Source organism: Meleagris gallopavo, chromosome 9 (assembly GCF_905368555.1).
Source record: "Meleagris gallopavo chromosome 9, MGAL_WU_HG_1.1, whole genome shotgun sequence".
Taxonomy (NCBI): Eukaryota; Metazoa; Chordata; class Aves; order Galliformes; family Phasianidae; genus Meleagris; species Meleagris gallopavo.
Window position 1 is genome coordinate 13,337,383 of NC_139412.1, and position 25,088 is coordinate 13,362,470.

At 46.1% G+C, this 25,088-nt stretch overlaps 1 protein-coding gene across 2 annotated transcripts in view; it reads right to left on the reverse strand.

Moving 5' to 3' along the window:
• The window catches only part of PAK3 (p21 (RAC1) activated kinase 3), a 109,893-nt gene that overhangs the window by 81,859 nt on the left and 2,946 nt on the right, over window positions 1-25,088 (reverse strand). Inside the window, exon 1 of one of the 2 annotated variants that reach the window (XM_085230780.1) lies at window positions 21,207-21,352. The exons of the other annotated variant lie outside the window; for it this stretch is intronic. The gene's annotated coding sequence lies outside the window, so the exon portion shown is untranslated. Of the gene's footprint in view, window positions 1-21,206; window positions 21,353-25,088 lie in introns of those variants that run through there. 2 annotated transcript variants of the gene reach the window in all.

The window sequence follows — 25,088 nt, forward strand, 5'->3', positions numbered from 1 at the left end:
AGCTCTCACTTCTCCAAGAAGTGTGCTTATTTCTTCCCCAACGAACGCTCTCCATCAACATTTACAGCGCACTGCCAAAGAGACATGGAATGAAGAAAGCAAAGGAACACATCAAAGAGAGCAGAGTGTCTACTTCTTAAAATCCTCGTTAACGTTTCACAACATACAGTGCAGAGGAAGAAATGCATAAAGTTGAAATAGGCAGAACTATTTTTTGGGATTTGCTTTCTAAGCTGACAGAGTACTGGCACAGCATATAATGGAGTGCCCAAACTCATTCAGTACCTTAACGAAGGATTCAGCACTCCAGGTTTGACACAACAGCATTCCATGCTGGATTGTACGCTGCTTTCAGTGCAGGAGACAAACCTCCCCCCGTACATCTCCACTGCCACCACCTCTGTGTCTCTCCTCAATATAATTTTCCGAACACTTTCAAAATAAATAGAAGCTCTTTTGTCAGAGTGAAATAAATACAGCAGGATTGGGTTTGCACTGTTTACTGGTTCCTTGTCTTTCCTTTCACTCTGCCTCTGCCCGAGGCAGTTTTGGAAGGCTCTGCCACATCCTCCATTCTGCTCTAAGTGTGTCAGTAAGAGACCAAGGGTTTCTGTCCCACAGTTGCATTCTACACTCATACAGCACGTTCCTCTCAGCAGCACTGTCCATCTGAAATTCTCAAGTGTGGGAAAGCAGTCTGTAGGGTTTGATTACATTCTGCATTTTGGTTATTTTCAAGGCCATCTTCACTGCTTCATCAACTGGCACTAGCTGAGTCTGTCTACCAAAGCAGCTATCAGCCCTGCCCAGGCTCGTAGGTTGGGGTAGCCAAGCAGGAGCAGTGCAAAGAGGTAAGCCAAGAATTTGAGAAGTGTGTATTATCTCTTAAATGAGCTGACTTGGGTATCTCAGCACTTCTCTGGTGCCTGGCATGTGAGCACTCCCCCTGAAGTCACAGGCTATCTGTAGGCTCCAAAGTCAGACAGAGGCGCTCTGCAGCTCAGTGCCACCTCCTCCAGCCCTGTACACAATGCTCTCATCTGCTCTGGGATCTACGAGCTGCTGTGTCACGGAGTAACTATTCAATTGAAATGACACCAGTTGAGACTGGCTCATCCTTAGCTTTTATGCTTTTCAGTTTTACCCAGAAAAGTCAATGGACACACACTGCTTTTTCTGATGCCAGGAGAAATTTTGTTACTGATGTCAAGTTCCAACACAGAGTCCTGTGTCACTAAGTGAGGCTGTCCCAGATTTCCCCACAGCTGCTGAGAGGCAGAGAGCTGCCAGCTCTGCAGACAAAAGCACACCTGTACACAGTGCTCCTTGCAGAGGTGATAACCGCAGGAAAAGAAGAAAATAATGACTTCCTCCACAGGACCCGGTGTTCCTAACAAATTCTAAAAGTAGCAGCAGTGTTCATTGACAACTACAGCCCTACTGTTCATAGGCAGCTTTCTCCTAATCACAATTATGTATCGCTTCAGCTTTTATTTTTGTAACGACTTTCTGTATTTCTCCTTTCATCATTCTCATCTAGGACTGCTGCCGGGCAGGCTGTGCGCTGGCAGCCAGGCACAGCACAGCAGGGAGTAGGCCTGCACCCTGGGAAGACTCCCACTGCCATCCAGAACCGCTGCCTCCGAGCTCCCAGCATGACCACAGACATCCTTCGCAGGGACTGCAAGCGAGCACCGAGTCTTAGAAACAGGCTGGTACCTGGTGATACTGCCAGCACGACCACCCCTCTGCTGCTGGGGAGAACGAGGAGCTCACCGAGTCACAGACCGTCAGTCAACCTGCCCAGGTACGAGCACCAGGAACATTCGGTTCTGTTTCCTCAGCCCTCCTGCAGCCCTGTTTATGACTGATTCAGAAATGGAAATGCCTTGATTGGTCTCAGTATGCAGGAGGTCATTGTTAGAGCACCATTATGTGCAGCGCAGAGCTTAAAAACTTGTGACACTGTAATTATAATCAAGGCCACATCTGCTATTACCTAGCATTGGGAAGAGCGTAGTAGGGGGTAGTTTGGTTTAATTCCTAATCTAATTAAAATTCTACTTTGCTCCAGCAGCCAAAGCTATCTACTGTCTTAGAAGTATACCAGTGCCCACCTGTAATTGTGAACTGAGTACCTGCTACACAGCAGAAACTCCTGTCCCTCAGATGTCCTCATGGAAAAAACATCAATTACATCTCTCACACAGAGCTTGTCAATTCTGACTCCTTACAGCCCAGCGCTGTTGTAAAATAAAAAATGACGCAGGTGGAAAGCTTTGCAGGGCAAAGGCACAGCTGTATTTCATACCTGACAGCACTCATTCTGTGCAGTGCAGACCTGAAAGCAAATTTTGGGTGGGATGAGATGCTCAAATCCCTTCACACTTGCCTAGCTCGGTTACAAAGTAATTAGCCTCATTGTGAGAGTACAAGGCAACACACCACATCCTGAATTATCCTGGAAGTCAGACTGAAGGACTATTGCAAAGCCTTCTTGCTTTAAGTTCTGTCTCCCTCTTCCTCATACAGATCATCTCCTGTGACTCCACTACACACAAAGCAGCGAGCCATAAAAGAACCAGCCGTGGCAGAGAGCAGCATACAGTCCAGAGCTCCTCTCCTCCTCACCTGGTGACTCCTCACATCCCTCCCTCTCTTCTTTCTGCTGACTTGTGAATGAGAAAGGGGAACCGAAGATGATCAGTGTTTTCTCCAGACCCCAAAGCACAGAGCAACCCCAAGTTCTAAGAGAGGAGATCCCTGGAAGGCTACGCTGGTAGCATTCCTCTGCCTGGAAACACTTTGTTCAGCTGGGAGAACTTTCAAGGTGCTCAGGATCACAGCGGTGGGATGAAATCAGAAAGTCTGACTGGGGTTTACAAATCCCCATTTAACACATGCGCACCACGATTTATGGACATGGTACATTAATGGCTGGGCTCAGCATCACTAAATCAGTCCCTCCCATTACAAGTATGAAGTAAAGTTGGATAAATCAGAGCATTTCATTTAGGGTGATTTTCATGGTAAATAAATCAATTGGGTGATTTGTTAATGTGCTGTAGGATCTTCTCATCTCCTTCTGGTTTGGCATCAATCAAAACTTTCTGAAATGCCATCAGTAAATCTCAGATGTGGGGGGCAGGCTCAGGGCTCAGGGGCAGAACTGAGCAGGTTCCTGGTGCAGCGGTGACTGGGTCAGGCTGGGCAGTGAGCCTGCGTTGCGTTGGGTCCTTGCTTTGCCAGGGACTCCTAATGCAATGTGGAAGCCAAACTCAGCACACACGTGCTCCCCTGTCCTGTTCACAGTTCCTCAGTCCTGTGGTCCCCTGCAGGAAAGGGAGACCAGAGCACATCCCCCTGAGGAAAAGTCTTCAGAAAAGCATAGCATGTAGAGCACCAAAAGAGCTACACCGGCAAGGCTGCCCGCAGTCCAGGGCCTGAGACTGTGAGCAAAGGGGCTGCAGGGAGCCAGCATACAGAAACATGCCACAGCCACTTCCCCAGCACCTTCCCCATGGCCATAGCTTTGGAACAGGATTCAGCGACAGGGAGGCCTCAGGGACAGCCTGCCACCTCCAACTCATCCTGCACGGATGAGTTCTGGTCCCAGCTGCATCCTGGTCCATCCACCAACTCCCCACATCACGCACAGTGCCAGTGTCCTCAGCTGTGAAGGGAAAATGAGGAAAGCAGTCTCAGTTACAAAGCACTTTGGATGTGCTGGTTCGCTGCACACCAGGGGAGTGATTTGTTCTTCAGGCACGGCTTCCTCCTCAGCAGCAGCAGCGAGCAGGCAGGCTTTTCTGCTAAATTAATGTTATTTAACATTAAACACCTAATGTAAAGGTGTATTTAAGCAAAATAAACCAGTGAATAAAAGCCTCAAGCTTTGCAGTTTGGAGCCCCTACAATCCCCTAATTCCCCTAATGATTTGCCAATCTAGCTGGATTTTGCCACTTCATGATCCAGAGATGTTTGCGAAGGGTAGAGTAGAACCAGAGGGTGGAGTTTTCAAACACAACTGGATGGGATAGCTTGGGATGGTAAGTATACTGCAGAACCATCAGCACATAACAAGCACCACGCCTGTGAGCCTGGCCGCAGTGCTTGTGCATGCAGACAGCTTCAAACCACACCGGGTGCAGGCAGGAGGTCCCATCACCTTCCTCATGCAGCCTCTCCCTTCTGGTGACTGGAGATCTACCCTAAAAATATTTACACACACACTTCACGCAGCAGACCAGACACGGTGAAGGAAGGTTGTGGGTATGCATAATACAGCTTGCTTCCTATAGAATTGTTATGAAGTAGGAGGTGAGATTATTCAGATATTAGCCCTCAGTCACCAGGGAACTGTCTGTGATTTCTCTATTTATACTTGCAGGGCTGTCACACAAAATACTGTGAGAGATTTTGATCTTGAAAACTGATGCAAGATTAAAAAAAAACACAATAGATCCAAACATTTGTGGCATTTCCACCTCATCCCCAGGCTGGGGAAAGCAAAATGAGGCTCCTTGATTTTTGCTCTCCTTTTTCTTAAAACAAAAAGACAGAATAAAGCAGCAGGAGGCCATCACATGAATGGCAATGATAAAATTGATCAGGCTATCACACAGCTGTCTTCAAGAAGCAGAAAACAGGCAAACGAGCATTAGTTATTGAGTGGTCGAGCAGCCTGGCAACAGCTCTCCACCACCTCCAAGCAGTGCAGGACCTCGTATGGCACCGGTCAGCACGGCTCCGGGGCTTTGCTCTGCACCATGTGTGGGAGATGAGACACGTCTTAGATCCAGTACCAGCTGCTGCCTGAGCAGCAAAATCCTCCAAAATTGCATTTCTCTATTAAGGAAAATGCAGAAATCCAGACTGAAGGATGCACAGCTCCATTCCAGCAGTTTTTCGCTAGTTGCTGTTTTAGAGAAGGCTTTCCCTCCCTCGCCAAATGGAAGTGCTGCAGGGCAGGCAGCAGGGAGCAGGGCAGGGCAGTGGGCAGCTGGCATCGGATGGGAGGGACAAAATGAAGGGCACCAGGGAGATCTTCAGAGAGAAGGAAATGCAGGCTGGAGCTGCAACTTCTGCAGTAACAAGAGAAGAGAGCTGAAATGAGACCTGACAACTTTCTTGGGGAAGGGTGATGTGTGGAGCTGACAGAGGATGGAGAGGACCTGCATGGAAGAGGTTTATTTATACCCAGGTTTAAAAGAAAATAAGCAGCAGCAGCATCCTCTCCATGTGCTCTGTATGCATTTGGCAAAATCATCAAACTGAACAAAAATCTGCGGATAGCCCAAACACAGACCATAGTGTAGTCAAAGCCAGCACCAATGCTTCAGGTAACTCCAAACGGCCACTTTCACCAAGACAGAGCACCACGAGCAAAGAAAACTAAAGCAATCTGCTCTGAGGTCAGTAAGATTGGAATGTGTGAAGAAATCGAGTTCTGTTCCCTCATTTTAATCCCTTACATTTTCCTAAGGAAATAAATAATCACAGCCCAAACAGCTGCTACTGTAATGGGGACAAACACCCTCCCCCGTTCCCTTTACCCTTCCCCAGCCTCAAATGAGTAAAAACGGGGGTAAAAATATCCCTAAAAAAACATCAAAAAGATAATCCCAGCTCCTGCGACTGTTTGCACTGCTGGCATCCCCTGACAATCTGTCACAACGAATCACTCTCCAAGGGGAGCTGCTGAGGGATGCTGATGGACTGCAGCACTCTCAGGTCCCGTTTGGGAACAATTGGAAAGCATTTCACTGTGGATACAGAATACGCCCCAGGATAACCTTTAGCCCAAATCATCAGCGGAGGTCCCAGTGGCTTTTACACACTCAGGAGCCACTTTCCTTCTCCCACTACCCTGCTTCAAGCTTCACATTTCTACAGACATTACTAAACCCAACCCCATTAATGAGCCAAATTCTCTCCATTCCTTCCCTGCTTTTCCCATAGCTACTGAACACCGCTCAACGCCCTCCTGCTAGTGTTAGCAATGTATGGCCGCATTCCATTTCATTCAATTATGAGTGAAAGCTAGAAAAAGCCACTATGACAAACTCCACCAAACAATCCTTCACCTACACATCACCATTCCTCCTATAAGGTCCTTTTCCCTTCTGCTTCAGGACTGCTGCCTGCCTCCCAGTTCAATTTGTTCCTCTTCAGGAAGAGAAACTGTAATTTGCCTTTTTAGTCATGCCATAGAACTTTGGATGTACATAGAAATAAATGAATTTTTGAGATATGATATTTCTTAAATAATTGAACATTTGCTTTTTATAGTGTTAAATTAGAAGAAGTAACTGGTTAATTTTCAGCATCAGGAAAGACATTAGCCTTGCTGAATGCTTTTAACACGGAGGTTTGCAAAAAATCACTGTGCATTACACAAAATATAAATAACAAAACTAAAATAAAGCTATATAATTATATTGCCTTTTAATGGGATTTTATAATTATATTGCATTTTAATGAGACTTGGACAATTACCTCCCTTCAGCTCCTTGCAAATCTCTGCCCTAGGCAATAACCTCGTGCCAATGTCCAGCCCCAACCTGTGTGGAAAACCAACTCCAGTGTGACTCACACCTCCACTGCAGGATGCCCACCTGCAGGACAGCAGCACCTGCAGAGGCAGAGCACTCTGCTCAGCATTAACCAACAGGGGATTCTTCCACAGATGTAAGGCCAGGAGCCCAAGCTAAGGAGCCCCAACCCATCTTTTCCCTTCTGTTACACAGTGCAGCAAGGTGACTGTGTGGAAAAGCATCATTTCTTGAGGCACCGCAATGCCATCCCAACCCAACCCGGAGCAGGATGCTGCTTTGGGAACCACTCTCCAACACTAACCTATGTTGAACAGTTTCTTTTCCCAGAGCTGGTGAGGCAGGACAAGGCCACAGAATTATGGGCCCAGGAAACCTAAACCCTCCCTGAGAACCATATTTCCAAATAAAACCCATCCTTTTAGTGCAGTGCTATTTATAAGGGCTGCAGTTCATACTGCTCTTTCCGTTTTTAGTTTAGCCTTTCTCTAATATTCATTATCTCACTCCTGACTTCTCGCTGTCTGCATATCCGTTGTCACCTCTCATTCGGGAGTGACTCATTCTTAAAAGGATTTAGTCAGCTGTGAACAGCCAAACTAAGTACTGTGCATGGCATACCCAGGGAAAGAAACTCCAGAAATGTCTGGATTGATCTACTTAGATAAGCCACACTGCAGACAGTGCACACAAGCAGTCCAAATAACCCACCTTGACTCTGGGAACTGCACTCCCAGAATTCAGGGTCCCACCTCTGCTGCCCTGCCGCAGCTGGCAGAGCAGAGCTGCGAGGCCCACTGCAGCTCACACTGTGCCCTCAGAGCAGCAGCCACCTACGTGCCTCGCCCCTAAGCCTAAGGCAAGAAGTAGGGCACATTTTACCACCTGCGCAGCAGTAGTGTCCAAGAGCAGAAATCCTATCCCTCTGGGTGCTATAAAACCCTTCCCTGAGGAGCACACCATCTTTTGCCCCGGCTGGGGCTCATTCCAGGCACAGCCGGGCTGCCTCCTAGTAGGACTCATCCAGTAGATCTCCGCTCCTCGCTTTGTGGCACTTCTCACCCTGAAGAACAGGATGGTGAGCAGCTCCCAGGCTGGCTCATGGCACACCAGGTCATGGAGGAGCAGGGGCTGCTGTCAGGGCACTGAGGGAACATCGTGCTGGGCAGCACTTACATCGGGGTCACAGGGAGTTGGCCCCCAAGCCCATGAAGGTGGGATGTCCTCTGCCCCTGGCCCTGTGCTTGCTCCCTTGTGAAAGGGAAATGAAGCCCTACAAGAAAGGAGAACTTATTTGAAGGTTTAGGAGTGTGGCTGAGGACCACCAGGGCATCCAAAATGATGCTCTAGCAAAATGCATCCAGCCTCCTCCTCAGATGACTCTAACAAACTGGGAAAACCCTGCCAGGCTGAATACACTGTGAGTTAGTGAGGCGCACACGTACTCCCCTGACAAGGCTGGCTTCAAGCTGCAGTTGTGTGCAGTGCAACCAAGCAGGACAACACATCACCGCAGCACCTTACTTCATTGTGGCATGAGAAGTGTTTCTACTTTGCCTATTCCCACTTTTTTTTGTTTTTTGTTTTCTTTTCCATCAGGACAAAATAACCGCACTTGATTCTATACCACCCGCATGCCTGAGCCCACCCACCCTGGCCATGCCCCCAGTCAGCCCCATAGCCACGGAGCAGTCTTCTGCAGCCACGTGCACCACGAGGCCAGGACCCTGGGGCTGGCAGGACGGTCCTTGGGACAGAAAATCAAGTCTGCCCTGCATGATTCAGTCTGCAAGATAAAGCAACCCGACAAAAGCCACCCCCAAACGGTGATAAAGGATGTGAAGGAGCTAAGGTTCACCCTACACTTTTACCTTTCTTACCAGAAAAGGACAGAAGGAAGAACTGGTTTAGATCAGGGCCCTGTTCTAGCTGAAAGCTGTATACTTGAGGCAGGCAGATAAACAGACCTAATTTTGGCACATCCTGCTTCTTCCAGATGCACCACACAGTACATCACCTCAAACCAAAGCAGACACCAGCATAACTGGTATCACGAGAGCAATGCTGAATTCAGGCCCTGGTTTTGTTATCTATGCCAGAAGAGAACACTGTACACAGATGCCCACAGCAGCACAGTCATTTGGGCGGTGCTGATGCTTCTTTTGCCTTCCCTTTGCCTGCATCTCCTGGCACATGATATTCCTGGGAAGAAAAACAACAACTAAAAAAACCCAGATCATGAGGGTATTGGAAAGTAAGTGTTGCATCTGCAGAGATGAGTATTTCCCTGCAGAACTGGTTCCAGAAGTTATTTTCATCCAATTAACGAAGCAAAACAAACTGTTGCTAGGCCTGAGCGATTTGCCTAGCCAATCTACTTGCTTGTTGCTTCCACAGCTTTCACTACAAGAAGTTGGCAGTATGAGTCCCTTCCCTGACATCAGTCACACCAAATGAGAAATAACCTCTCAAGGATCACAACCACAAGGATGGCACCCACCACCATCCATGCCCAGCAGCACAGCTGGACAGTCACAGTCAGCCAGATCACAGAACGAAACCTGCTTCCAAAAAATAAAATGGGTTTTGTTGAATGCAATACAGATGGGATTTAAAATCTTTCAGGGCTTATCGCAGGGTACAGCTCCACCACATTTCCAAAACAAAGTAAGACTGAGGAAATCACTTGTCCTACAGAAGCAGGGAAAACAAACAAGCGAATGGAGAACCCACCCCTGAAACAAGAGCTCCCTAAGAGTGATTCAGCTTTCTCCCAGCACTACAGCCTGCTACTTTGACAGGCAAATCCCGTGGAAAAGAGGTGGGACTGAACCTCCACCAATCCCTCCTCTCCCTTCTCAGGGTGGATTTACTTTTCAAAACATAACTAAACCAAAAAAGTGCCGGGCAGCAGGGAGCTGCCATTCCTGCCCCAGCTCTTCCTGCTATTATTGCAAAGTCTCAGGAGAGTCCCAAAAGAGACAGAAAATCTCGTCTCAGTGACCTGTCACATTATAAGGAAATCCTTAACAACTCAGGGTGTAGATTGCATCATGAAACAAAGTAAGACCTTGGAGGAGGAGAGCTTTTGAACTGCAGAATAGCGGCTGTCTCAGCACAAGATCGAGGAACAAAAGTCTGTTGGGAAGCTGAACATTGAGATCGTCTCTTTGTCACCCAAAATCTGGTTGCATCTTGAGTACCAGCTCAAAATGAGCTCAAGATACTGCCTGGTTTCAATTCCCTGCACCAGTGAACGAGCTCCTGAGTAGCAGGGGCTTCCCTTCCAACAGGAACTGCTCTCCCAACTCTTACACCCCTCCTCCAAGTACTGATTCAGAAAGAGTTTGAAAAATATTCCTTGTGATTACCAATCCAGTCCAATTAGATTCACCTTGTTTCTCCTTTAGTTAAACTACGCCTGCAATCCTGGCTTTATCTCTGGTTAACCATTGTTTGTTGGCCAGGATGCAGGATGCAGAAGGAAAAAAAAAGGATCCACACAAAGGGAGATCCTCTTTCAGGAGTGAACGCCGCAGCCTAAGAGCCTCGCAAGCAGTTGCCCTGCTCTCCAACTCTGCTTCAGAGCTGCCAGTGCTTCTATCGTTTCACTACTGTTTCATATCCTGCTGGGTGTTTTTGCCTTGGCAGGCAGCTCCTACAGCCCAGCCTACTGCCTTGTGTGCAGTACGGTCCTTCAACTGTTAACCATGGGCTGTTTCTCAGTTTGAATTTCCCTTTGGAGAAGGGAAGTTCTGATCAGATTTCCTAATGAGCCTATTCAGACCATATCCTCCATTCCTACGCAGGTTTTAGAAGCAGGTAATAATAACACGGAAAAAGAGCAAACTTGTTAGTTCACAACACTCTTCTGAGACACTGCATGCCAATTGCTACTTTCTCCTCATTTGAGTCTCCCTAATGCCATTCCTACAAATGAAGGGTGAAGAAGTCAGGTTCAATGTCCTCCCCATCACATTGCTGAAATGAGCAAAAACGTGGCGTGGGTGGACTTGCAGAGAGCTCAATGCCTCGCTTCCAACAAATGGCCCTGCTCATCAGTCCATTGATTCTCATTGCTCATTTCAAAAATAAGCTTTATTGCAGATTAATACCTTTTGTGTCGCTGGAAACGCAGGGCTTGCCTCGCCTCTCCTATCAATGAGAGGAGTGAGAGCAAATCTACCAAACTGATGTGACAGCTCTGAGTGCTTCTAATAATACTGCAGCTTTGTGATTCTATCACCTAAGCAGTAACTGATAAAGGACACAGAGAGGCAATATCCCCTGGGGAGACTGGGAGCACCAGGTAAGTTCCTTCATGCTCTGAAGTGCTCAGGGCTTACCAGCAAGGCCAGAGATCACATCACCGTGTTAGGAAACACTCGGAGCCACAGGGCCAAAAGACAGCAGAGGAAGAGTTCAGCTATGAAAGTCACTCAGCAGATGCTTTCCTGATTACAGTACACCAGTGACAGGGACAGTTCCTCCTGGAGCACACATCTCTGTGGGATTGCTGCTGGGATTGCACGGGTTGGAACTTTTGCTTTCCCTGCAGCACAGACATCACCACCACGACAGCTGTATTCATAGCTTCTTCTCTGCGTATCAGATGAGATGAGCCCAAGGAAAAGGCCACATTTCCCACCCCAGAATCCTCCCTTGGTTTTTAGCACTTTTGAGGATCAGCTCAACACATGCAGCACCAGCCTGGCGCAAGCCCTGCCAACCACGAGCCGGAGTCATCTCCTCCATCCTCCTGTCCAGCATAGACAGCAACTGGGCCCAGCCCCAGCCCCAAGCCTCCCTGCAGCAAGCGGCTCCCAGCTGTCCTTCTCCACCTCCTCCTCCCCTTGGAGGCTGGCGGAAGCAGGAAATCTTCCCTGATCTTAACAAGCCCCCTGTCACGAACCCATTTTCCAAGGGCCAGGGCGAACACTGTAATTAAAGGAGCAAATCTGCTCTGGTTTTGAATATGCAAGGCTCGGTGACACAGCCCAGCTTCTCAACCAGCTGGCTCATTGTGGGGCCAGCAGCTGCCCAATTTGTCAGGCTTTGCTGCCTGCTCAGCCCAGCAGCCTGCTGCACACACAGCCTCCGACCAACACATGGAGAATCTGACTTCCCCTCCATCAAGCAGCCACATAAGCCATCCTTTAAATGGGGTCAGTGTTAATTAACCCACTTTAAGCCCCTTTAAACAGAAAAAAAAAAAAAAAGAATACTTTTCTCTGTCTGCGTATGCAGCTTCATCTGCCCATTTACCATACTGCACAAACTGAGCTCTCCTATTTTCAGGGAAGGGGATTTTGTGAACCCTCCACACTCAGGAATAACCTCAGGAGACAGAGAGAGGCTTCATACAACAGGAGAAAACGTAGGTGGAAATAGCAGCTTATGTCACTGAAAAGCGAATTGTGGAGAGAAAGGAGCTCATTGAGAGCGCTCTGTTAGGGAGGTTTGGCTCTGCACTGCTCACATAGGGGCTTTTGGTTTTGGTGTATAAATATATTTATTGGAAAAACGAGTGGGTAGAACACATCTCCTGCAACCATGTTAAGGACTCTCCTTCCTCCACTGCTATTCACACACTCAGCTTTCTCCCATCTCCACACAAAAGCCATCATCTTCTCTCCTCATCAAAAGATCTGCACAGCCCAGAGAACCTGCTGGAAAGCACATTTATGAAGTTTACACCATCTTTACACTGAAATACCTTTTACAGTTAAAAGACTAAGCATGTCATTTATTAATTTGTTGCCAATAGCTCAGATTCACATGATTCACACCAAACTTACCTGGGAAAAAAAAAAAAAAAAAAAACAACTATACCGAGACCCAAAAATTTTATGTCAAATCAATACTGGCATTTTATTTGTGTTAGAAACTTTTAAGCTCTTTTAAAACTACAAAACATTTAAAGCTTTGACTGCTTCTATTAATTCTGGTAATTTGATGGCCTTGAACCTGAGCTCTCACCGAAGCCTGCCTTCAATGCAAAAAGACCAAAAACCACATCGACTTGTGGTTTTTGGGAAACTCTTCCTCTCAGACTGAAGTCCAGCAGAGACACAGCACAGCAGCCCTGACTTGAGATCGCTGAATGCGGTCACCTCCGCTGGGAAGTGTGCAGGCAGGCTCAGTTAGTGACCTGGGCTAACAGCAGGGGTAATGCTAAGCTCCAGCACTTGAAAAACCAAGAGTCAGGCCTCAAAATAAACACACCCGAAGAAAGAGCAGTTACAGGGCTGGGGACAGGGAAAGGTTCCTCCTCTCACATGCTGCTGGCTCAGGTTTCCACTCATTTTTTCATGGATAGGAAACACAGGAAATGATTTCCATAAGGGATACTGAGAGTCTAATCTGAATTCAAGAGCTGAGGCCTTAAGATAAATCTCAAAACACAAACATTAATAATAAAAAAACACCGCAAGATGGGCTTAGTCTCCATGAGGACTCTCCACAGGTATCTTCATACCCCTTTTCTCAAATAAAGACAAAATTCCCAATTCACTCAGTCCAAGATATTCCTTAAAGAAAGGTCCCTTCTGGCTTTTCTCTGCTACTGCAGGTCTCTCTACTGCCCCATCCCTTTACCCTGATCTGCTCTTTAGATGTAAATCTCAGCTTGGTGGATTTCCCAACTAGTTCCTGGCATTTCTTATGTTAATATTTGACCTTATAAGACTGTATGAAGAAGCCCCTGCTGTTAGCTTTTGCCACTGCTTAACGTAGCCCATGCCTGCCACAGCACACAGTGGGCAAGGCAAAGCTCTGGGCATGCCGTGGTGTCTGCATTCTTCCCTCCACCCAGCTGTGTGTGTCTGACTACTGGATGCCAGGCATGATTTTAATGGGTGATTTTTTATAGGTGTGACAGCTGGAGTGCAGTACTTAGCACTTGCGAAAATCAAGTCTTGTCTCCAAAGCCAACCTGAGCACTCAAAAACCATTAGTCAGATCCTAAAAAATAATGAGATTGGCTTAGAAAACAAGATGGTTTTAGAAATGACATGCTTTATTTGCCTTATGGTGTTTCTGCATTTTGCTGCTATGTGTTCAAGTCTTTCTTTTTTTCCCTTCACGGTATGGAGAACTAGAAACGTTCTTTAAATGAAAACAAAGAATCCCGCCCTAAGTCATCCAAGTCCAGAGGCTGGGATTTCAAGACAAATATCATCAGATCCATGATCATTCACAGAAGTGAGTAAGGATGCACACCTCCATTAGAAACAGGCTTTGTTGTACAAGTTTCTCGCAGGTAAAAGAGGTATGAATATGTTTTCTCTCCCTGTGAATGCTATTGGATAGATTTAATCTGTTAGTCAGTCTCTCCCAGTTACCCCAACGCAGACACCTACATTCAAAAAACCAAGCAGATTTCTGCTTGAATTTTCAGACTTCTATGAAACATAATTTAGAAGGAAACTCTAAAGTTGTGTGCACTGTTGCACCCATTTCATGCAGCCTCTAGTACTGCAGGAGACTTCTTCCCTGCTGGCTGCATGAGAGAGACCTCAAGGTTCTACCAACCCCACCTATGTCTTCCCCACATTCAGCACAAGGTAAGCAAGCACCTTCAGGTCTGGCTCTTCAGGAGGCCTCAACCCAAAGCTCTGGGGAAGGTTCAAGGCAAGACTTAGCTTTGAATCTTACTCTTAGAAGGGTGGCAGATAGGTGAGAGCAAAACACTAAATATATATCTCATATTATGTTGAAAACCAACCTCACCTTCCAGCATCCCCATTCACCGCAGGACACACAAGCAGCAATACGTTTCTGAGTCCTAAGCTGGTAAAAGACTACCAGGCATCAAGCAGGCTGACATGTGGCACAACAGAAATGGGCTTCTCTGTTCCCTGTTTGAATTAGAGGGTGGGCTTTTGCTTATTACAATATATTTGCAACACTCTTGGAGTTCTACTGCTGAACTCTCTCCTGGGAGAGGAAGGAGTACAACAAGATGACATGCTTACTGGTGGGAATAATTAAGTTAAAGCTTGGCATGAAAAAAGAGCCCATCCTCTCACAATCTCAGACTGGTAGAAAGATAACGCGTCCATCTTCTCCCTCGCTGACTGAAAAGTAACACTCCAGCTCCCATTTAAGAAGTCATATATGTACAATCTTGCTGGCATCAGCACCTGCAAGCAACGCTACTCAGCAGCAGCCTGAGCAAACAAAAAGCTCTGATGCTGCCATCACCCTGGGACACAAGGTGTCAGACTCTCGAGTCACCAGCCTGAAAGCTTTCAAGAGCCAGCACGAGTTTTCTCAAGATATTCTTCCAAGGTATAAACCTACCTTCTCTGCCACGGTGTTTTCTTAGAAGCAGAGAAGAAATCCACCATTGTCATAATGACACAGGGAGTCACAGGACAGGGAGCAGGACTTGGTAACTGTTCATTGATGCTTCACACCTTGCACTGTAACCAGAATTGTTTTGGCTGGAGATGGCACAGCTAAGGACTGATCATGGTCCTACAGAAGACAACTGGAGTTAACTTTCCTACTGATTCCACCTGGGTAACATCAGGACACAGTTATCAGTGCCATCAGAGATGGACTTAGAAAGGGTACAGAGAGGGAGGTACAGGCAATGAGAAGGAAAAACGAACGCAGGAGCAAAGACCATCATAAGCTGTCCTGCTTAAGAGATAACTGGGTAACTATCTTTGTACAGCACATTTTTGGAAGAAATATGCATACTGACTGCCTTTCATTTCTCCCTGCAAACTCCCCATGCTGCTCTAATAAGAGTCTCTGGTAAAACTAAACTAAACATACATAAATTTTCAAAGGCGGCATGAATGCCCTAAAGTAAATAATCCTTTAAGCCCCTATCCACTGCAGCACTTGCTGGGCCTGAGGCGGGGGAAAAACAAGACAAACTGCAGCTGTGAAATATGAAATAAGACAGGAATGAGAAAACATTCCTTTCTCCTGAGGAAGCATATGCAGAGTTGCAAGCATTTTGATCTACCAGTTTAAATTAGGCCTTGCAAATGACTTGTCTCATGTACACGCAGAAGCTGAGAAGCAGCCCTTGCTGGTGCATGTAGTGGGGTCTATAAGCAGGGGTGTAGCACCAAGCAGCAGTAACACCACCATGTGCAGGGGGAAGGAGCAGAGGTTTGCTTTTCAAAGCACTCATTTAACACATCTCAGCATCTTAAAACACCTGCCCAGGAACCAAGAACCTGGCTGAGATCAGATCAGTTTGGAGGCACAGCCCCTGAACCACCAGCAGCAGCCAGCATCTCCAGGAGCCATCCCTGTCCTCTGGCTTCCCTAGAACCACAGCAGAAGACAGATCCAGTAGCTGCTGACAGGGAACGAAGGAAATATGCTGTGGTGCTGAGCAAAACTACTGCAGCTTGAAGGAAACTGCATTAGGCATTCCAAAAACAAGTCATTACACATTTAACTAAAGCTGTCATTTGACAGAACTTTGCACAGAAAAACCAAGACTTACTCATGGCAGTCCTGCCATCTCTGGATACCATTCTCTTCACAATTTCTTTTTAGCTTCTTTAGATCCACATTTCCTCTTACCAGTGTCTGTTTAAGCGTGATTTTCCCAAAGACAGAGACTGCCAGGCTGCATTGGAAGGCTCACCAGGCTGCCTAGCACCCTGCCGTCTCTCCAAGAGCTTCAGCACCCTTTGCAGAAACAATTTCCCAAAACACCTCAGTAAGGTTGCAGCAGGAATTCCTACATCTCTCGTGAGCACCAGCATGCTAATAGCACTACTTTTCCTAACCAGTCAGCAATGAAAAACACGAGGCACACAGTCTAACGTGTGTCTAACAGAGCCACCAACTCAGACCTTCTATCAATACTTGGTTCCAGCTGCTCCTGACTCCCCTGATGATCCTGGTGGATCCTTTCCAACTTGGGACATTGTACAGTGCCATGACTCTAAGCTCTGGTAAGACAACAGTCATGCACTTTTTGAGCTTTCAGTATTTCAATGTCTTCTACAATGAGATGAAACCTTCTCCAGCCTTTTAGTGCAGCAGAATCATTCTGAAGCATCATCCACATTTAAATGGGAGCCTTTCCAATCGGGGCATGCAAACCCAGTGATTATTGTAGTGAGCTGAAATGTGACAGGTTCAAGCATCAGCCCTGATGTGAGATGAAATCGCCCTGACAGATGAGAGACCATGAACCTGTAATACCTGGTTCAGCGCTTGCATTAGGTCTGCATATGCATCTTTAGTGTCACATTCACAAGTAGATGCACCTAAACACTGAACAACTTCAATGTGCCCCTTGACTGTACCACTGCCAACAGGCTGCACCTCCAGTCAGGCTGCACCTCCAGTCAGGCAGCGCCCTACTTTAGCAGGAGCTGAGCCTCCTCCATCAATGAGAAATCCACAGGCAATCAGCAATCTGTAAGCTTCTCTTATGTATTCAGACCTCAACATAAGTTCAACACCTCAGCTTATAAAATCAAAAGACAACACTCCCATCTGCTTCCCCTCCACTCTTTTGCAGAAGGTCACACCTTCCCTTTGCTCACCTCTGCCTTATACCAGCATTCCATTGATAGGGGGCTTCTGAAACAAGGACTCTTCTTCCTGTGCCAAATGCAGGAATGGAATAGGAGTAATCCCAGAAAGTGATGGTGCGGGATCCAAGGGTGAATATTATTTAGAGTGATTTCTAAAACAGTCCTTCATATCCTACTGTTCAACTCAGAGCTCTGGATAACAAATATTTTCTCCTCTGTTCATGTCCCAGGGACTTCCTTCTGCTTCTTACAACAAGGAGGCCAAAGCAAAACCAGTTATTTTTTTGGATTTAAAAAATATATGCACATATACCCAGAACATTAAGGAGTGCATACACATTTTAAATCCACTTATGCTACATTTTACTTGTCCTTGGCACAAGTAGCACAAACACGAAGCTCTGAGAGCCTCTCTCCTCTTTGTCTTCCTTGCAGTAAAAGAGTCCGACTCCATATCTGCAGCGCCCCAAAGAACACACAGGACTGAAGAACACCTGTGTTAGCTTTGCTGTTCTCTCAAGCATTTGAGACAGGGATGGGAAAGAACAGCATTGTGCAACAATCCCCATCCACAGTGTAATTAACTCTCATTTTCTCTGGCCCTGGAGTGCTTGTCTCCTTCACCCATAACTGAAAACAAAAACAGAAAGCTCTGGGGGTGAGGGAGGGGATAAAAGCAGCTATGAAAGCTGCTCTCCCTGTTGGCTGTGAGTTGCTTGTTTAGGTAACTGGAGATGGTTGGTCTGCTGTTAATTCTTTTTCATCACAGAGGTCACTGGAAATAAATTCTGCACGCACATCATGCTGAAACAAGCAGATAAGGACATTCAGACTCACAAACCCCAAACTATGTTTTCCCTGAATCACCAATAGCCCTGGGCAATCTGTTCCTTTCCCACTATGCCACAAAGCACTCTCCCACCAGGACACCACGAACCTGCCTTTGAGAGACTGCAGCCCATCACACTGCTTTCCCACTGCCTCCTGTTCACATTTCCATCCCTCTTTGCTTCCCCTGCAAGCAGTGTGGGGCCAGTCCTGGCAAGCCGCAGTGCCTTCGGGCCTGGGGACCCCAACACAATACACCAAACCCTGCCTGCCCAATGCAGAAGCATGCTGGTCCCTGCTGGGGGCCGGGTGCCAGCTCGGGACCTGCCCGTGCAGCCATGAACATGGAACTGGACTCAGCTCCGTAGGCTCGGCCTCTTTTGAGGCCACAGAGCAAAGGCTGCAGCTCAGAGGGATCCAGTTTGCTGGCTACCTTTACATCATCCTGCCCTGTTCCTCACAGGTACTAAGAATGAGCAGTTTAAGTACTCAGGTACTAGAACAAAAGGAATTGCTTTCTAATTGGAGCCACAGACACCAAAAGAACTATATTGCTAATAAGCACAAACAGAATCATCATTATAGGAGACTTCATTAAGATACAACTGAGATTGCAGACATTTGTTCTGCCAATAAGCTCTGTATGCTTTAAACCCTGCCTGACTTAATTAGATATTTGATACCCCATCACTTTGGCATTTCTAAAAATAACCACATCGTATGTCCTATTTATTAACTTTGATTTATACCGAGACTTGCCTCTGTTTCTCTAGGGGGCATTTACAAAAGTTAAAATGCAGAGCCAGCCAATAAATCCATCCTGCATGTAAGGAAATGACTTTCCTTGGATGCAAAACCCACCTCCCCAGGAAGCCCGAGAGGCCTTTGTTGGCTTTGCTGGAGCTAACTGCAGCCTGAAAGATGGCATCTTTGTCTAAGGGCTTGGAAAAATGGGTAGCTATCATGTTAGAGTGTATTATTAAAAGTGACAATTATCTCTGTATGCTTACAATTGGAACTTCTGATTTCATAGGCTCAAACAAATGCACCGCTGCTGTTCTGGATGGCCTAGCATTAATAAAGCAAACCAATTTTGAATGCCCAAGGCCGGGACTTCAGGGACAGCAGATGGTGCCCAGGATACCCATTCTCACATTAGCATAAGAATAGAACGGAGTGGGTCACAGACTGCCTTTAAGCAAGCTTTCAGTTGTCCACACAGCCTCTGCCTCCTACCAAATGAGACAACAGCATTGTTTTGGTTTTCTAATTTAGGTAATCAATGCCTCATTACGTAAAATGTATTTCAGAGGCAAGCCGAGCAAGAAGGAAATCCACCTCCTTTGTAACAAGCGCACTCCGTATGCGCCTCATTCAAACTTCGGACACACAACAAAAGCAAACCAGCAGTACTCGATCTGATCCATGAAAACATATCTGGACAAATGGCTTAGAGCTCTTAAAATTAGAAGGGTTTTTTTTCCCTTACATTGCCTTTTATTTCGTGCACAATCAGTCGCATCTGTAATTGCTTGTAAGCACAAATGGCAGCATTTAGAGATTCAGCTTGCTCACTGAGAACCAGAGTACACTACAAGTACAAAATTAGAAGCTGTGCCTCGGATTCCTTAAAACTGATTGAAATCCATGTGCTTACCTGGATTCAAAAATACAACCCTCCAGATCGCACAAAAGGCAAAGCTTCACCCCACCACTAATTGCACCTCAGCATTAAGTAAAAAGCAGCAAGGCCAGGACACTGCAGGCAGCTCAGATCAGCAGCTGGGGCGACCTGTGCAACCCCTCGTGAGGTATTTTGCCCTTCTAGTAAGCATAGTTAAGTTTCACTGCGTTCCACCAAATGCACACTTGCTATCTTACTATTAATAACAGACAGAGCTTTGTGTGTTTAGATGTCTTCCAAGCCGAGTTAATTCAGGTTTCTGAATTAACTAATAATTAATTTCTAATTTTTGAAAATACAATTTTGCAGTTCACACCTGGTGCCCCTTGGACAGGGCTGCTAAGCCAGTTTAATTTCCTAGGTGGTTATTAAACATCAAGAGAATGTTTCAATCACATTCATCAGCCACATCAAAACTGGTAAATCCTATGTAAGAAGTCAGTCTATCAAAAAAGGGAAATGCATTAACTGAGAGCTTGCCTACACCTTATGAGCACACTGCATGAAAGGCACAGAGGGGCACAGCTCACTTCTTCTTTCCCCATCCAAGAAGCAGGAAGAAGAAAAGAGGAAGGCCGTAAGTTCCACTCTCCCACAAAAGAGGTTAAGAAGAGCCGAACTAATCCACATGGAAATCTTGTGCCCGTGTAGCTCTTCTTTACACTGCAAAACTGCAATCATGGCTTCGCTTCCTTGGGTCACTCTTGAGATCTCCACAATGGGAAATCCTGAAGTGAAGATGGGCGTTAAAAATTGGCAGGATTGCAAATAGATGGTTAATCTCATTCCAAGGAAAAAGTGCAAACATCCAGGGATCACTGTGCTGTGGATTCGCCAGGATGGATGCCAGCAGGCCGCCTGAGCCCCTCACCCCACAAGCTGCTCCCTGAAACAAGCCTGCCCCTGACACAGAGCTAGCAAAGGCAAGTCGCCCCACACCACAGGCACACCCCAGATTCCAGACATGGGTGATGGCGAGGCAGCTGAGAACTACACATTTACACACAACACAAACTGGCAGCAGGAACAGACAAAAAACCTTTGCTGATGTTGCTGTTTCTCATGTAACAGTTTTCATTCCCTAAAGCTAAGATACTAATTGCCAACTGAAAATAAGTCATCTCACCATTTCACTTGAAAAAATACCAAGAGTTCTTGAGCGTGACTGGAAAATTCAAGAAGCCGTATCTGGACAATGAAAACACAACTATTTCTGTATCTTGTTCAGCATAATTCTTTTTAAATGAATTGCTTGAAAATTATGAGTTCTCTGAAAGCATTTTAGAATTGGGGGAAACTTCTGCACAAACTGAAGGACTCGAGTCACTGGGCTCTGCTGAATTATGAGCGTCCTTCCTTGGATGAGGAGTTTGAAGGAAGGCTGAGGGCTTACTAAGCTGCACAGGACTTACTTTTCAGAACTGCTGATCTTCAAGAATTTCAAATTTTATTCTATTTCCTTCCAGCCAGGTACTTACAGGAATGGAGATTCCAAACACAATAACGAATGATAGTTCATAACCGTGCCAGTGGAACATAGCCTACTGAAAAGAACACAATACTCAGCACTATTTAAAGGAGAGGAAACGTTATCTAGCAGCGTGTCTTGACAATACCTTTGGGAAAGAACCTTCCACCCTTGCAGTTGTCTCCTTGCGAGTGGTTCCAGAAGGCGAGCAGACGCAGGGAGGTGGTAACATGGATGGAGGGGAACTGTCAATCTCTGCAGTCCGTGCTAAGACTTCTCACACTCATGGAGACAGAATGAGAGAAAGGAAGAAGACAAACACAAACATCCCAATAAAACACTGTATTTGAAGATATTATCCTGCATTTGTGCTGGATATTTATTGTTGCAGAGTTGGGATGATGTCCCTAAAAGCATTATTTTAAAATTATCTCTAAAGTTTTATTTATTCTTCTCAGATTCCACTAAGTAGTCAACCTGGGGTGGTCTACAGGAAAAAAAACAGAACTGTAGCTGAAGCACTGCAGGCAAGTGTTGAATGTTCTGTAAAAACATAATCAGTTCCTTGCCTGCAAATCTCCTCTCTCTCTCAGATGTCTCATTTTTCACCCCTCAGTTCCCAAGATACTAGAATTTCCTCAGTTCTGTGGTTACCTAGAGTCTTCTCATGGAAACAAGCACCAAACACACTATGAAGAAAACAAACAACAGGCAAAAATCCCCTAAAAACAGCCCTTCAGCTTATTCCTCCCTTATTTTTCTCCATGCAGGCTCAGAGCCAAAGATACTCCAATCACAGCTGAGATCAGCGATAAACCTTGTTAGCTGTTAGGAGAGTAAAAATCTTAAACAAGTTTTAATAAAAATTAAAGATAAATATTAAAGTAGAGTAAAAAAAACACCAAGGGAACTCTTTATCTCCTCCCTTCATTAATTAATAATATAAGCAATAAGCTGAAAAAAAAAAAAAACGGACAGCTTCTCTGACCCAATGGGAAAACCCAAGGATGCAGGCAGAAGGCTTCCGTCCCGTTTGTCACATGGTTGCCACGATTTGTGGGTGGTATGGCAGAAATGAAACCCCACACTGTGACAAAACCTCAAGTCATCTGTCACAGGCATGTGCTCTCCCAGCCCACGCTGTGGTGGACAACCAGCAGAGCAGGGGCCTGCCCAAAGTGCCTTGCTGAATATGAAAGAAAAGGACGTTCCCCTTCAGGCCCTGCAGTTATTAAGGGGTTCCAGTGAAACGGTAGTTAAAGATCTGTCGAGCCAAAATGCGCTGCACTTAAGGAGCTTTTATGTTATTTGCCTCCGGATGTCTCTGCACAGAGTGAGACATTTAGCATCAGTTTTATGAAGATCTCAAAGAGATAAATAAAAATAAGTTTCTATCTGGAAAAGGCCAAGAGCAAAGAGGTTAATTGAACAATCCGGCCTCTCACAGCAAGGCAATGGGAGAGCTGGGGACAGAATCCAAATCAGCTGATTACAGTCCTGTGATCCTCCAGCACTCACAGCTCTCTTGGAGAAGCGTTCCTCGTCCACGCGACGCGATGGAGGGGCCATGCGGTCCTGTGAGCACGTCCTGCAGAGCTGGAGGGGCAGAGGGGTTGCTTCAGTCCCAGCCTTCTGCGGCTGCTTCCAGAGGCAGCTGTCTCACCGCCCGCTTTGCTTTAGGCTCTTCCTGGCTTTTAATTTAATCTGAAAGACGGGCTTCATTGTTTCTTAGAAATAAACTGTTTTTCTTAAAAGGACTGACCACAGTTTGATGAGGCCCTTGTGCAGTGGAAAGACTGATGAGATATATTAAAGGGTAGGTGTGGAGCAAAGTGAACATAAGGGCAAAAACTCCCACTGAGTTCAATGGAATGACTATGTTCTTTTTATGCATATCTTTTCCCATTGCTCTAGCTTGTGTTTTAGTGTATTTAGTGTAACTACATCTGGCAGAGGGAAACGGTAACCCCTCCCATCCTTTCCTTAGCTTCTCTTTGTTTGCCAGTATCACCGTGAAACACTTTTCTGGCTGCTGCAGTGTGCCCTCACATTGGTGCTTCAATATGCTACGAAACCAGAGCTCCCACAAATAAATGGGCAGACTGAAGTAAATAAGACGTATTTTCTGCCTACATAACTAAAACCCAGAACTCATCAACCAGGCAGTCATCCTGAAGCTGGACCAAGAACCAAACAAGATCAAAAGAAAGGATCAGAAATGCATACAAAGATTGTCCACCAAGGAATCCCAACAAGCTGTCACCCAGCTCAGCCCATGCCATCCTGCCTGTACCTGCTCAGCTCCATCAACCAGCAGAAGGGATGCTGTGCCCCAGTCCAGCTCAGCCCATGTTGTGCATCCACCCACAGGTGGATGTAAGGGATGGTTTTGATGGCAAGAGTTAGGAGAAGGGCATGTAAGAGAAGTGGTCCTGCAAGCAGCAGCTGCCACACACGCGAGAAATGAAAGTTCTCAGCAATAGTCAGCTGATGGTGCAGACCCCAGTACCTCACTTCAGCACCTCTGTCCTAAGAAATACTTGCCTTCTTACTCCTAAAAATCCTCAGCAGTGGAGATGCTGCAGCTTTCCTGGGCAGCCTGTCCCAGGATTTAATATTACTGCTTTCTAATGATAAATTTTAGCAAAACAAACTTCGTGCTATCTCTGAATGCAAAAAGGAGTTGTGATGTGAGGAATAAACTAACTCCTAAGGTGCTACAGTATGGTTTCTATGCTGCCCCCTGATCATACAGGACCAGCAATACCAGGCTGAGACAGCAGAGGATGTGGCCTTCAGAACTCCTCTAGTATGGCAGTTCTTAGGCTTCCACTAAAATAAAACAGTTTGCATCAACTGCCAGCCAGCAGGTCAGTCTTTCCAGCTGATCCTCTGTCTTATTATGTAAGATACACTGTTTGATTATTGCCCTCTGCTAACCTCTGCATAAATTAGACATTAAGGACTAGAACAGAAATTATTACTGAAAATTCAATCACTGTTAATTGATTTCTAATACATCATCACATGTAGGTCAAAGTGCGTTAACCTGCTTCAGCCTACTGGAAAAGATTTCATTAACACACTACACAACCTAACAGCACCTCTCCTGCAGAAACATGTCCCTCCTGCACCGTTTGATGCCCAAAGTCACAAGCCAGCCTGCAAGAAATGCTGCCAGCTGCCAGCATCCAAGGTTCAAAGTTTGGGAAATTGCTGACACTGTGGTCTGTGACTGCTTGGGGCACTTTCAGGCAGCACAGCATTGGGAGAGGAAATGTCTTCGTCTTATGCCATATGAATATTAAGGGATGGATGCACTCCGCAAACGAATAGATCCCTTACAGGACAACATGCCAACAAATGAATTTCAAGCAGGATGTCCCCAGAAAAACACCTAAGTGAAAGGAGGCACATAAATTCTGCACTTATTCCAGTCCTTTAACACCATCCCGTCTGTCACACAATGCTGGAACCGAAAGCATGGCTTAGCAAACCCTGATGCCTCACACAGGACCCGTACAAGGCTACAGCTATGCTCATCTTCACCTGAGAGCAAACCCCATTTGAACCTCAGAGTACTTCATATAATCTCACACTGTTAACACTGGCTCCAAAACCGAGCATGCTGCTATTAAAAAAAACCCCTTTCACATCTCTCCCAGCCTCACTCTCTGTATACCTTTATCTAACAAGATGGTACTGGAAGAAGTGGAGCCAGATTCTTGGGAGAGGTGCACAATGGAAGATAATAGCCACAGACACAAGCTGAAACACAGGGAATTCTGATTAGATATTGGCTTTTTCGTGAGGACAATCAAACAGCAAAATGGGATCAAAGAGGCTGTGGGATTTCCCTTTTTTTTTTTTTTTTTTCCCTCCCAGATGTTCTTAATTAACTGAACAAAGTCCTGAGTAACAGCTGTAAATTAGCACAGCCTTGTGCAGGAGGCCAGAGACTGTTCCATCCTACATTACTCTATGATTTGTCCTGGCTGTATCTGGAACCACACCACAGGACCTTAGTAAA